The sequence below is a fragment of the Passer domesticus genome, chromosome 7 (genome assembly GCF_036417665.1).
Source record: "Passer domesticus isolate bPasDom1 chromosome 7, bPasDom1.hap1, whole genome shotgun sequence".
NCBI classification, from domain to species: Eukaryota; Metazoa; Chordata; class Aves; order Passeriformes; family Passeridae; genus Passer; species Passer domesticus.
The window spans coordinates 61900454-61915541 of NC_087480.1; the positions used below are offsets into that span (position 1 = coordinate 61900454).

The 15088-nt window shown below is 56.4% G+C and overlaps 1 non-coding gene across 1 annotated transcript; it reads left to right on the forward strand.

Annotated features, from left to right (window-relative positions):
* Positions 1-4105: 4105 nt before the first annotated feature.
* Positions 4106-4187, forward strand: TRNAL-AAG (transfer RNA leucine (anticodon AAG)). Its single transcript has one exon. It is a non-coding gene; the product is annotated as a tRNA-Leu (tRNA).
* Positions 4188-15088: the final 10901 nt, after the last annotated feature.

The window sequence follows — 15088 nt, forward strand, 5'->3', positions numbered from 1 at the left end:
CTCCCAACCCATTCCATGACTCCTCTGAGGTGCCCTGGTGCTGCTCTGAACTCCCAAGGAACTTCCCTGCTCCCAGAGCAGCAGGAAAACTCCCTTTCCATCCAGCCCCACGGGAGCAGCTGTCCCAGTGCCTGCAGCATCCCTCCCCGGGCTGTGTAAACATCCATGGGGTGGGATTCCACAATGTCCAGGGGTGGGACAAATCCCTGCCCCCTGTCTCAGGCTCCCACAAACCCCATTTATCCCGTCCCTCCCTGGCCGTTTCAGACTTGGAGATGCAATTCCCAGTGCTCCCACTCCCTCTGTTCTGACTCCCAGTTGATGTTTTCTCTCCGAGCTTGTGCTCACACCAACGCAAACCCTCACAAGTCAGTTTGCAAATATCCCTGCCAGCCCTTAATGACCTGCTAAAAATACCAGCAATGATTCATCTCCTCATCTATGGAAATGGGAATTATTTGCTCTTGGCCCTGGGCTGGGCTGCTGGGGAACACAAGAATGAGCAGATCAGGGAATATTGAAGGGGTTTTTCTTCTGTTTCAGGGGAATAAAAACATTTTCTACAAACCCAGGTGGGTTTTCCGTGGCCATGGGTGATCCCTGGGGAGGTCTCAGGCCTTCTCAAAGCTGCTGTCCCAAATTTGGACAGGGATGTCCAATTTTATTAATGTAATTTTTAGCAGAAGTATTTAAACAGCAATAATTTTAACCAGGGATATTCCAAACATTGTTTTGGAGAGCCATACAAAGGCTCAATATCTTCTAATCTTTTAATAGGGGCTGCTTAAATGCCCTAATAAGAAAATAAGGGCTGTTGTAATCACTTCTTTTTAATTGAAATAATCCCATTGGATTTATTAAAGTGGTTTGGGGTTTAATTCCAAACCTCCCCAGCGCTGCAGGATGTTTATTGGGAAGGTTTCCCGACCCCTGCCACACAGTGAGGTGCACATGCCTCAAATCCTGCACTTTCCCACTCTCCCGGGGCAGATCAGGGTCCCCAGATCCACGGGATCCCAAATGGAGCTGTAAACTTCCGTGGGGCTGGAATTTATTTGGAATGATTTGGCAGCTGCTGGCTGGAAATAAATCGTCTTTCAGAAATCGGCAGCAGTTTGTGAGTGTCCCCTTAATGAAAATCCAATTATTATCCCCAAATAACCAGTTTACTCCTGGAGTTTCACCATCTCTGCAGGGGATCCCTGACAGGGATCCATCCTGGGATTTGGGACTGGGGAACACTAGGGCTGGAGCAACGTGGATCAAAAACCCATGGAGCAAGGAATTCCAGACAACGCCTCCTTTTTTACCACTGGTTATTTTTGCAGTTTAAATCAGAACGTGTCTGGGAATGGGAGGATTCGGGAGAAGGTGCCGAGTTTCCCGAGGGAGCTGGGGCACCTGCAGCTCGTGCAGCCAGGAGCTGCTGCAGTGAATGAAAAAGGCTGGAAGAGGAGCCAAGAGCAAACATCCCTTTGGAGCGCTGTTTATTGAAGCGTGCTTTTATGGCCGTGCTGAGGAAGGAGAGAGTGCCTGTGTTTAACCGGCGAGGAAAAATATTTACGTGACTCCAGAGCTTCCCTGGGTCTGGCTCCCGGCGCTTGGCAGGAGGTTTCCTGCGGATCTTGGCCCCGTCCCTGATCCCACAGCGGCAGCCTGGGATCTGCGGGCCACGCAGGCACTGAGCAGCAGCGCTGCCACTGCCACTGTCACTGTGTCACTGCCACTGCCACTGTCACTGTCACTGCCACTGTCACTGTGTCACTGCCACTGCCACTGTCACTGCCACTGCCACTGTCACTGCCACTGTCACTGCCACTGTCACTGCCACTGTGTCACTGTCACTGTCACTGCCACTGCCACTGTCACTGTGTCACTGCCGCTGCCACTGTCACTGCCACTGCCACTGCCACTGTCACTGTCACTGCCACTGTCACTGCCACTGCCACTGCCACTGCCACTGTCACTGTGTCACTGCCACTGCCACTGTCACTGTCACTGCCACTGTCACTGTGTCACTGCCACTGCCACTGTCACTGCCACTGCCACTGTCACTGCCACTGTCACTGCCACTGTCACTGCCACTGTGTCACTGTCACTGTCACTGCCACTGCCACTGTCACTGTGTCACTGCCGCTGCCACTGCCGCTGCCACTGCCACTGCCACTGTCACTGTCACTGCCACTGTCACTGCCACTGCCACTGCCACTGCCACTGTCACTGTGTCACTGCCCCTGTCACTGCCACTGCCACTGTCACTGTCACTGTCACTGTCACTGTCACTGCCACTGTCACTGCCACTGCCACTGCCACTGCCACTGTCACTGTGTCACTGCCCCTGTCACTGCCACTGCCACTGTCACTGCCACTGTCACTGCCACTGCCACTGCCACTGCCACTGTCACTGTCACTGCCACTGTCACTGCCCCTGTCACTGCCACTGTCACTGCCACTGCCACTGCCACTGCCACTGTCACTGTGTCACTGCCCCTGTCACTGCCACTGCCACTGTCACTGTCACTGTCACTGTCACTGCCACTGCCCCTGTCACTGCCACTGTCACTGCCACTGCCACTGCCACTGCCACTGTCACTGCCACTGCCACTGTCACTGTCACTGTCACTGCCACTGTCACTGCCACTGTCACTGCCACTGCCACTGCCACTGCCACTGTCACTGTCACTGCCACTGTCACTGCCCCTGTCACTGCCACTGTCACTGCCACTGCCACTGCCACTGCCACTGTCACTGTGTCACTGCCCCTGTCACTGCCACTGCCACTGTCACTGTCACTGTCACTGTCACTGTCACTGCCACTGTCACTGCCACTGCCACTGCCACTGCCACTGTCACTGTGTCACTGCCCCTGTCACTGCCACTGCCACTGTCACTGCCACTGTCACTGCCACTGCCACTGCCACTGCCACTGTCACTGTCACTGCCACTGTCACTGCCCCTGTCACTGCCACTGTCACTGCCACTGCCACTGCCACTGCCACTGTCACTGTGTCACTGCCCCTGTCACTGCCACTGCCACTGTCACTGTCACTGTCACTGTCACTGCCACTGCCCCTGTCACTGCCACTGTCACTGCCACTGCCACTGCCACTGCCACTGTCACTGTGTCACTGCCCCTGTCACTGCCACTGCCACTGTCACTGTCACTGTCACTGCCACTGTCACTGCCACTGTCACTGCCACTGCCACTGCCACTGCCACTGTCACTGTCACTGCCACTGTCACTGCCCCTGTCACTGCCACTGTCACTGCCACTGCCACTGCCACTGCCACTGTCACTGTGTCACTGCCCCTGTCACTGCCACTGCCACTGTCACTGTCACTGTCACTGTCACTGCCACTGCCCCTGTCACTGCCACTGTCACTGCCACTGCCACTGCCACTGCCACTGTCACTGTGTCACTGCCCCTGTCACTGCCACTGCCACTGTCACTGTCACTGTCACTGTCACTGCCACTGTCACTGCCACTGCCACTGCCACTGCCACTGTCACTGTGTCACTGCCCCTGTCACTGCCACTGCCACTGTCACTGTCACTGTCACTGTCACTGTCACTGCCACTGCCACTGCCACTGCCACTGTCACCCCAGCCCCGCGTCCCTCTGCATCGCGGGGAATCCAACAGGAAAATCCAACAGGAACATCGGACTCTGGGGCTTGTTCCCAGCGGGACGGAGGGGCTGTCCTCAGCCTTTGAGGAAAGAGACGTGCGGGTCAGTGGGGAGGGAGCTGGGAGGGTGGGGAAGGGAAGGGAAGGGAAGGGAAGGGAAGGGAAGGGAAGGGAAGGGAAGGGAAGGGAAGGGAAGGGAAGGGAAGGGAAGGGAAGGGAAGGGAAGGGAAGGGAAGGGAAGGGAAGGGAAGGGAAGGGAAGGGAAGGGAAGGGAAGGGAAGGGAAGGGAAGGGAAGGGAAGGGAAGGGAAGGGAAGGGAAGGGAAGGCTGCAGCCAGGCTCCATCCTGCCGGGAGCTCCTGAGAACGCAGCAGCATCCAGAGGATCTGCAGCGGGAGAGGGCGGCCGGGATGGGTAAGGCGCCGTGCCCAGGGGCGGATCCCGGCTCCAATGCCATTCCCAGGGAGCACCGTGCCAGGGTAGTGTGGCCGAGCGGTCTAAGGCGCTGGATTAAGGCTCCAGTCCCTGCGGGGGCGTGGGTTCGAATCCCACCGCTGCCAGCTCTGTTTTGGCACCTCAGGGACCTGGGTTGGTGGGGCTGCCTGTGGAGCAGGGCAGGGATGCATTCGGGATGGGATAGATGGGACATGGGGAAGGAATTCCGGGCACAGGTGCCCGGAGCAGCCCCTGGATCCCTGGCAGTGCCCAAGGCCAGGCTGGAGCACCTGGGGCAGTGGAGGTGTCCCTGCCAGGGCAGGGTGGCACTGGGTGGGTTTGAGCTCCCTCCCGATCCAAACCCAGCTGTTTTATGAAAAGCCACAAGCAAAACCCTCATGATCCCCCCGGGCTCAGGGGGGGTTGTCCCACGGGTGCCGCACTGGTGACTGTTCTGGGGGGCTGGGACACAGCATGAATTCCCTCAAAAGGGGTGTGCAGAGATGAGCCGGGCCGAGGTGGAGCTGCTGCTGCCTCTGCCGAGCCAGGGCTGCTCTGGGCGCCGGCCAGGACCTGGTGGGAGGGGACAGAGGTGAACAAAGGCAGCCTGGCCTAAAACCACGAGGTCATGGCAGGGAAAGATTCGTTCTGTGGTCTGGGAGGAGGATGAACACATCTAACCCTGAGCCCTGGGGCTGGAACTGGGCAGTTTTCATTGCATCATCTCCACGGCTCTGCACATGAAAGGAGACTATTGGTAAATTATGGAATGGTTTGGGTTGGATCATCTTGTTCTTTAAGGTCCTTCCCACCCCTCACCATTCCATGGCTTTATGGCATTCCACGGGTCCCAATTATTTGCTGCTGGATCCAAAACCAAAAGGGAGTTTTGTTCTGAGTACCAGGAGTCCTGTTTCACTGGCTGCTATTGCTGCAGCCCAAATCCGGGGTGATTCTGCTCCACACCCTGTCCCTGCTCCAAGGGAAGGGTAGGGAAGGGCAGCAGATGGCACAGCCAGGGCTCAAGTCCTTGCACAGCTCCTGGCGGGACAGCAGCCTGCGGGAATCCGGCACTTCCCGGTGGAATTCCCGGGGGACACAGAGCTCGGGCCCCCCGCGGGCCGCGCAGCTGGACGGCCCTGAAGGAACGGAGTGCCCGGCCTCGGGGTGTTCATGAGCGCGGTGTTCATGAGCCGTGCCCCGTTAATGAGCCGTGCCCCGTTAATGAGCCGTGCCCCCGTTAATGAGCTGTGCCCCGCTAATGAGCCGCGCCCGGAGCATCCCTGCCGGAGCAGGAGGAGCTGCGGGAGGCCCCAGCGCTGGTGTGGCACCGGTATCCCGGATCCAGCCCCCTGCCCCAGGCTGCTCCTTTTCCCGTCCCGTCCGCGGTCCCGAATGGAAGGAAACGCTGCTCCTCCTTTCCAGAGCCGCTGCAAAGCAAGAAGCTCATTTTCAGCACAACTCGCAGAAAAGATATTAAATATGGACACTAATGAGATCAGCCTGGCTCAGGGCAATATTAATATTAATTGGATTAGGTCGAGTTTAAGAGGAAACCATGTTTAACTTAATGCCTGTAATAAATGAGGAGGAAGGGAAGGGAGGGAAGTTTTCCTCCTCTATTAAAAAAAGCCAGAGCAGGACATAAATAACATTTGAGAGATGCCGTTGCAGGGGAGGGACTGCAGGGACCTGCAGGGGCACCTCTGAGGTCCCCTCCAGCCAAACCACCCCCTGGTTCTGTGTCACACGTGGCCAGGAGGAAAGTGCCACCTTGTTCCAGCCATGCCCACGGTGCCACAGCCCTGGCACTGAGATGCCAGCAGGAATTGTGCTTGTTTGGCTACCCGTGGATTTTATTAACTCTTAGACTTTACTGAAAGGGAAGACTTTTTAATTTCAGTGGGATTGTTAGGCCAGGTCGAGTCTGTGGTCTGAACACAGAGATTTAATCCCCCAAATAAATGTGTAGGGCCATAACTAATGAGGCCATAATGATGTCCTGTTTAATGCCATTATTATCTCATAACAGTGCAAACAGGATGTTCCTGCTCCCCTGGGCAGATTTGCAACAGGAGAAAGATTTAACTGTGCTTTTCTGCATCTTTTCTCTGTCAAAAACCTCCAGGGTAATTCATGCAAATGTAACTGGAGCACCCTGGGCTGCGGAAGGTGCCCCTGCCCTGCTGGGTGCCCAAACCTGCCCATGTGAGCACACCAACCTGTCCATGTGTGTCCCCAAACCTTTCCCACTGTGTCCCCAAACCTTTCCCACTGTGTCCCCAAACCTGCCCCGCTGTGCCCCCAAACCTGTCCCCGGTCCCCGTGTCCCCGTGGGGCTCCAGGCTCCGTGTTCCTGGCAGCTGGATCCCTCTGTGTGGGGTGGGGCTCAGCTCTCCTGCCGGCAGTGTCCCTGTCCCTGTCCCTGACGGTGCCACTGTCCCTCAGCCGGGCCCGGGGGTCCCACAGCCGGGAGCTCTGGGCTGGGATGGGGTCACGGGTGCCGTGCTCGGCCCTCGCCAGGCCGTGTCTGGAAGCAGAGGAGTGCTGGAACGAGGTCCCCATAACCCAAATCCTCCAGGAACCCTGCTGCCCTGGCCCTTTCCCGGGCTGGACATCCCTCTGCTTTCCGCAGCAGCACCCTGAAACCAGGAGAAGGCCACAAGGGGAGGAAGGAGGGGAGCGGCATTCCTGCCGTGCCCCAGATGATTCCTGCTGCTCCTGCCGGAGCCCCGCGCCTGTTCTGAGGCATTTCTGCGTGCCAGGGCAGTCACGGATATTTATGGGGCTGGGATGCCGCCGCTCATGGGGGACAGCTCATGGGGACAGCGTGTGCCCCAGACCCGGGGCAGCGCTCAGCAGTTCCCGGGGCCGACCAGGCAAAGCCGTGCATTGAATCCCACCTTGGCTGGGCTCGGTGGGACGGGTTAAAGGAGGATTTGAGGTGTCCTCCTGCGCTGATGGGTGTTGTGGCTCAGGCTGTCTTATCCAGGGTCATGGAATGTCCTGATGGAAGGGACCCCCAGGGATCACTGATCCACCTCCTGCCCTGCACAGACACCCCAAAACCCCCCTGTGCCTGGGAGTGTTTTGTGCTGTGTTCTCCCTGTTTTTCATCCCCCACTGCACCTCCCCTCCACAGGAAAGAATTTCCTCTACCCTGAATTCCTGCTGCTCCGCTGCTCCAAGGAGCTGTTATTCATCAAATTCCCTGCTTAAAGAGCTGTTCCACATCTCTAATTTATATCATTTCCATTCCCCTGAAAAACACTCCTTAAAGCTCATCCCATTCCCTGCCATGGCAGGGACACCTCCCACTGTCCCAGGATGGTCCAAACGCATCCATCCTGGCCTTGGGCACTGCCAGGGATCCAGGGGCAGCCACAGCTGCTCTGGGAATTCATCCTAGCCCCTGCCCACCCTGCCAGGAACAATTCCCAATTCCCAATCTCCCACCCATCCCTGCCCTCTGGCAGTGGGAGCCATTCCCTGTGTGCTGTCCCTCCATCCTTGTCCCCAGTCCCTCTGCAGCTCTCCTGGAGCCCCTCCAGGCCCTGCCAGGGGCTCTGAGCTCTCCCTGGATCCTTCTCCTCTCCAGAGGAGCCCCCCCAGCTCTCCAGCCTGGCTCCAGAGTCTCCTCTGGACTGATTTTGGGGTATTTTTTAACTGAAACATGTCCATGAAGCACTCACAGTAACTCACTGTTCACTTCAGGGTGTTTATTTTGTCAGCATTGAGCAGATATTGGCACCCCCTCGTCTGAATTTATTTAACACATGTAATGAGCCTCGTGTGTGTGGCTCAGGAGCCTCATTAAGGGTGATTCTCATTAAAGGTGATTCTCATCCCAGGTGAGTCTCGTAAAGGGTGATCCTTATCTCAGGTGAGCCTCATCCCAGGTGATCCTCGTTAATGAGCAGCGCATGACGAGGGGTTTGGGGGGTTTCTGTTAATGAGGAGCACACGATGAGGGGTTTGGGGGGTTTCTGTTAATGAGGAGCACACGATGAGGGGTTTGGGGGGTTTCTGTTAATGAGTTGCGCAGGGTGAGGGGTTTGGGGTGGGCTCTGAGCCCCCAGGTCAGGGATGGGGGCAGTGGGTGATGCCCCGAGGGTCCCGGGGGTCAGGACACCCCTGGGCACACCGGTGTCCCCTGGCAGGGCTGTCCCTGCCCCTCTGTGCCCCCTCCAGTGCCAGGAACCTCCTGGATCCAGCCCTGGATCCCTCTCCCGGCTCCCTCCCTGCCAGGCCCAGGCCCAAACCCTGTAATTTGTCTTCTCCTCTGGTTTTAAATTGCTCCTTGAAACAAAGCCCTGCAGACCCGGTCGGCAAGGATGTGGTTCAATAACCTCACTCTGAGCTCCTGGGCTGGATGGGAGCTGGAACTGGGGCTGGAACTGGGGCTGGGGCTGGAACTGGGGCTGGGGCTGGAACTGGGGCTGGACTGGGGCTGGAACTGGGCTGGAACTGGGCTTCTCAGGATCTGGACTCAGGGGAGACGAGCAGCTGATTCATTTAAAAAAAATAAATAATTTTAAAAAGTTCTTTACGTGTGTCCTCTAATAAAAGTCAGAGTTGTTTTGGAAGCTTTCCTCTGCGAAGTACAACCACAGAGATAAATGACACGTGTTAACAAATCCCTGTCTTTTTTATCTGGCAAACTTGTGCGCACGGAATCCCTCCCCAGGCCCAGGAGGTGTTTTTTCCTTGCTGATCCCTTCTGGAGGGAATTCATCTCTGTCCTGGCTTTGGGAGCTGCAGAGGGACAGGGATGAGCTCAGCCTTGGCTGGAGATGTCACCTGGGCTGGGGACACTGTGGGGACGCTGGGATGGCCAGGGACAGTCCTGGGGATGGTCAGGGACACTCCTGGGATGGTCAGGGGCACTCCAGGGATGGCCAGGGACAGTCCTGGGGATGGTCAGGGACAGTCCTGGGGATGGTCAGGGGCACTCCAGGGATATCCAGGGGCACTCCTGGGGATGGCCAGGGGCACTCCAGGGATATCCAGGGACATTCCCGGGGATATCCAGGGGCACTCCCAGGGATATCCCGGGGCATTCCCGGGACGGGGCAGCCCCAGCTCCCCGGCAGGGCTGTCCCAGCGCTCTGGGCTCCCCAGACTGTCCCCAGGGCCCTGCCCGGTGCAGACGCTCCGTGCCCACCGCCCCGGGGCAGCTCAGCCTCTCCCGGTGCCCGTGGCTCCGGGGCTGGCTCAGCTCCGCTCTGCTGTGCCTCAGGGAGAGCCTGCAGCAATGTCCCAACTGCTCCCTGGCACATCCCCTTCGCCCCAAGGCTGGGCTCCAGCATCCCGGAGGCCTTTCCCAGCCTTTCCCAGCCTTTCCCAGCCCTGAGGTTCCGCAGATCCTCCTGCTCCCAGCAGCTCTGTTGCATTTTCAGCTTTAACCCCCTGGGTCTGGTGTGCTGAACCCCCGGGAAAGAGCTGGGAATGGAAAATCCGCTGGAAAATCCGTGCCCTGCAGAGGAAAATTGGCTCACAGACTGCAGATAGGAGCTGCAAAATAAACCGAGGAGCAGAAATAAACCGAGAGGAGCCGGGAGGGCTGGAGCGGCGCTGCTGCTGTCCCCTGCCCTTGGGGACATCCAGCTCCTCCCGTGCCTCTGCTGCACGGGGCTCGGGGCAGGGGCACAGGGGCTGCCAGGAGCCGGGCCATGTCCCCCCTGTCCCCTGCTGTCCCCTCCTGGCTCTAGAGGGGATTCCTGCTCCTCCCAGGGCTGCCCCAGCCCCGTGCTCAGCCAGCAGCAGCAGGACAGTGCCCCCTGCGCAGGGACACGGCCCTGGCACCCCGGGGCTGGCTCCTGGCCCCCCAGCCCCAGATGTGCCCGGGAGAGCCCCCAGCTCCGGGCTGTGACCCCCCAGCAGCCCCTGGTGTCCCCTGCTCTGTGGCACCGAGGCCACCCCCGGCTGGGCTCCTGCTCTCCCGGGACTGTCACGTTTTGTGTATCTTGGCAGGATGTCCAGGAGAACAGAACCTGGCTGCCTAGCGGGGGGAAAAACTCCTCTTTTCTTTTTATTTATTTATTTTAAACAGCTTCCTCTGCTGCTTTCCATCCCCAGTGCTGCACACAGACCCTGCTGAGCCAAACCCTGTTGTTGCTTTGCAGGGACAAAAACAATCTCCTGGAGCTGCCAGCCCTGCTGAGTGTCCCCCGCAGGCAGCTCTGCAAGAGCTCTCACAGCACTGCCTGCCTGCAGACTGCTCTGTCCTGCGGCCGAGGGACCTGGGGACAGCATCTCACACTGGAATTGTCCTTGGCAGCCCCGGGGACAGGCCAGGGGCACAGCTGGGACACGGCCCCAGTGCCAGGGGGGTAAAGGAGACCTGGCACAGGTGCCCAGAGCAGCTGGGGCTGCCCTGGATCCCTGGCAGTGCCCAAGGCCAGGCTGGACACTGGGGCTGGATCTCCTGGGACAGTGGAAGTGTCCCTGCCATGGCAGGGGTGGCACTGGGTGGGATTTGAGCTCCCTCCCAACCCAACCCAGTCTGGGATTCCATAATTCTATAATCCTAAAATAATTTGGGAAAGGGCTGCACCTGTTGCTAGGGATTGATCGATTTATTGATTTATTTATCTCTCTATTTTTTGTTTTATTTCCACCCAGCCTCTGGCTGGGCAGAGCCGGCTGAGGTCCATCAGAATCCCTTGAGCAGGAGCCCAGGAGGGTGCAGAGCTTGGTTCAGCTCTGTGAGGCTGCCCTGTGCCCTGCAGGGCCTGGCAGGGCTGGGCTCAGCTCAAAGCCCTGCCGTGTGCTGAGGGGCTGCCACAGATCCCCAGTTCACCTTCTGCCCTTTTCCCTGAGCTCCTGGCACTCTGCAGGGGCTCCCTGGGGTGTCCCAGGCCAGGCTGGAGCGCTGGGACAGCGGGAGGTGAGATGGATGGATGGATGGATGGTGAGATCCTGCCATGGTGAGATGATCTCTGGGCCCCTGCCAGCCCAAACCAGCCTGGCAAATTCCCTGTTTCTTGGTAATTCCCTCTCTTTCAAAATTGCCAAAGGTTTTTTGCTGCTTCAGCTCTGCTTCCAGCCCCGTTCCCTTCCCCACACTCCCAGGCTCCCCCCAGTGCTCCCCTGGAAGCCTGAAGGCAGCTCCTGGCCCCAGGGCCGTGGGGCTGAGTGAAATGAGAATAAAGGGGCATGAAAAGGTAAATCCTGACCAGAAAGCAAAGGATGTCCTGTGGAGAGAAGATGGGGGGAAGCTGGATGGGGTTATGCAGATGGAGAGCCCCGGGCTGCTCTGCCATAATTGGTATTTATGAACCAGGAGAGCCCTGGCACCGCTGATGTTTGGTGCCATGGCAACTGCTGCTGCCAAAGGATCAATAAATAAACAAAGGGAGGGAAATGAATGGCAGCACAGGCAGGAGGTCCCCAGGTGAAAGTGCTGCTGAGCAGGGAGAGGAGCAAGCTGCTGGGAGCCACAGTGCAGCTGGAACTGCCTCGATCCCTTTGTGTTCCACCCCTGGGGGAGCTGCAAGGCTGGAGCCGGGCTGGCACAGCCACAGCCCCCTCAGCAGCTGCCCTTAGGGGTGTCAGCATTTCCAGTTCAGTCTGCACCAGGAGCAGCCCCACGAGGGCTGCCTGACACCACAGCTCCAGCCGCTTTCACCCCGGGGGAAGGAAGTGGTTTGAGGTTGGTTATTTTCAAAGAACTGTGGCTATTTTGAACAGGGAAGTTGCCCTGTTCAACTGCACTCTGAGTCAGGGCTTTTTTCAAGAAAAAAAGTGGTTTAAGGAATAAGTTAATGACAGACAAGCCACGTGGACCTCTGCTGGGAAAGCAAAACCAACCTCCACCCTCTTTTGATCTATTTTGGGGTGCGGGTTAGAGGAACCCAAAGGTCCCTTCCAACCCAAATGTTCTGTGATTCTACAGCCCTGTGGAAGGCTGAAAAACAGCCTGACAGAGGGAACACTGCTTTGGCTGTTGCTGTTTGAGGATGCTGCTGTTCGTGCTTTGGTTTAACAGCCCAGCCTGGAAGCACAGCACAGCTGGAACCAAGGGAGTCACAGAATATCCCGGGCTGGAAAGGACCCACAGGGTCATCGAGCCAGTCCCCAGCACCCACTGGGAAGTGTGGAAATGCACAGATGTGGCCCAGATAAAATGTCCGGATGTTGCAGACGGGAGCAGGAATGGGGCAGTGGCCGTGGCACGCAGAGCTCCGGGCTGGTGACAAGGTGGGGCTGGGCCAGGGGCTGGCTTTGATGCTCTGGGAGAGCTTTTCCAACCTAATTAACTCTGTGAGTTAGCAGGTTCTTCCTTTCCTGCGGCTCGTCCTAAAAACAAGGCTGACTTCTCCCCTGTTCCCCACCTGCACTGGAGGCTGTGCTGTCCTTTGGGAAGAGACACTGTCCCTTCAGAGCTGAATTCCTGCTGAGGGGGCACAAAGCCCCCCAGCTGTCCCTGGAGGTTCCCCCTTCTCTTCCTGCCCAGCTTTAGGCCCCAGAGCAGGATCAGGGCGGGTCTGGGCTCTGGGAGAAGCCCGGCTGGGCCAGGAGCCCTGGCAGAGGGAGGGCTGGGGGCTGTGTGGGGTGGCCCCGGGGAGCAGAGAGTGCCCCGTGTGCCCCTGCTGAGCACAGGGACACGCCAAGCCCAGGCTCAGCAGCTCAGCCTCAGGAGAGGCAGAGGCTGCTGAGAAGGGGGATCTGAGAGCAGCTCTGGAAATCGGGATGCTGGGGGGTGTTCCACCCAGGGCCACTGCTCTGGGTACCTGCTCCACTGCTCTGATTAATGCAGGGCTTCATTATGGCCATCAGAGCTCCGTGGAGGCTGTTTGGTTCTGCCCCCACAGGAAATGAATTGGTGTGCTTGGTAAAATACGCTGCAGTTAATATTTAATGCCATGGTTGAAAGGGAAAATGGAAACAAAAATAAATTACCTTTCTTCAGTGCTTACAGCAGTTTAATTTCGCTCTGCAAACACTTAGAATAAAAGAAACACCTTTCAGACTGCAGCCTGTGGATTATTAATGTCTTTATGGGGGTAAATGTGCTATTTGTGTTCTGCAGAAACCAGCCCGTGCAATAATTCAGCGGAGCAGGGCTGAATTTCCCTGAGCTGCCCTTCCTGTTGGGAAACGGGAAACGTTCCACCCCCTCTCCCCTCCAGGGCCACCTGCCCTGTCTCCCAGAGCCTGTGGGGCTGGCAGGAGCGGGGCAGGGGGAGTGCAGCATCCCTCCAGGCCGGGCTCCAAGCGCTGCCCGGGACCGGCTCTGCCCTCGGGGAGGCAGCTCTTCCCAAAGCCCTGCCAGAAACCCTGCAGGGAAATCTTCCCGAAAGAGCCGCAAAACGGGGGGCAGACAGCAAATGTCACTGGCTGGGTCGTGCCCCACAAAGTCCGGGGGATGCTCGGATCCAGCACGGAAACCAAACCCAACTGGAAATGGAATCCAGCATGGAAACCAAACCCAACTGGAAATGAAATCCAACTGGAAATAAAACCCAATATGGAATACAAACCCAACTGGAAATGAAATCCAAGATGGAAACCAAACCCAACTGGAAATGGAATCCAACATGGAATACAAACCCCACAGGGTGCTGGGAAGAGGTGCTGAGGGGGCACCTGCATTCCACGTGGGCAGGTGCTGAAGGCAAAGGCTGCAGTTGCCTTTGCCATGAATCACCGTGACATCATCGTGACATCACCATGACATCACCTTGGTTCACCCTCTGCCATGGAATGTCTGGGTCACCCCTTCTCTTCCCTGGAAATTGCCCCTCCAGGGCTCAGCGTTTCCCCTTTTCTCATGACTGGGTGGATTCAAACAAAACTTGGAACTGGAAGTAGTGTTGGAAGTTGGACAAAGCTGTGACAGAAGTACATTTTCTGCTTTTTAATATTTTATGTTTATTTTAAAAGTTTTTTCCCTCCTTTTTCAGGCTGTGCTCCTCCTCCCTCTGCCCGGCTGAGCTCTGCAGCCCGCTGAGGTGCTGCCAGGAGGAGCCAGCCCTGACCTGGTGCCCTGAGCCTCGGCCAGGCCAGGCTCCCCAGGTGCTCTCACATCGAGCCTCGGGAGCTGTTCTGCTCCCCAGTGGCTTTGGGCCCGTGGGAAGGATGGAATTCTGTTCCCAGGGAGTGGCTGCAGCTCCCAGCAGTGGAACGGGGAACAAGCTCACCCAGCTCTCAGCAGACACTGGAGACTGAGGGGGAAAGGAAAAACAGGTGAGACTGGGACTGAACCATTCCTTTTCAGAAGGGAAAACCAAACCATTCCTTTTCAGAATGAAAACCCAAACCATTCCTTTTCAGAATGGAAAACCAAACCATTCCTTTTCAGAATGAAGAACCAAACCATTCCTTTTCAGAATGAAAACCCAAACCATTCCTTTTCAGAAGGGAAAACCAAACCATTCCTTTTCAGAATGAAAACCCAAACCATTCCTTTTCAGAATGGAAAACCCAAACCATTCCTTTTCAGAATGAAAACCCAAACCATTCCTTTTCAGAATGAAGAACCAAACCATTCCTTTTCAGAATGAAAACCCAAACCATTCCTTTTCAGAATGGAAAACCCAAACCATTCCTTTTCAGAATGAAAACCCAAACCATTCCTTTTCAGAATGGAAAACCAAACCCATTCCTTTCAGAATGGAAAACCAAACCCATTCCTTTTCAGAATGAAAAACCAAACCATTCCTTTTCAGAATGAAAACCCAAACCATTCCTTTTCAGAATGGAAAACCAAACCCATTCCTTTCAGAATGGAAAACCAAACCCATTCCTTTTCAGAATGAAAAACCAAACCATTCCTTTTCAGAATGAAAACCCAAACCATTCCTTTTCAGAATGAAAAACCAAACCCATTCCTTTTCAGAATGGAAAACCAAAACCATTCCTTTTCAGAATGGAAAACCAAAACCATTCCTTTTCAGAATGGAAAACCAAACCATTCATTTTCAGAATGGAAAACCAAAACCATTCCTTTTCAGAATGAAGAACCAAACCATTCCTTTTCAGAATGGAAAACCCAAACCATTCCTTTTCAGAATGAAGAACC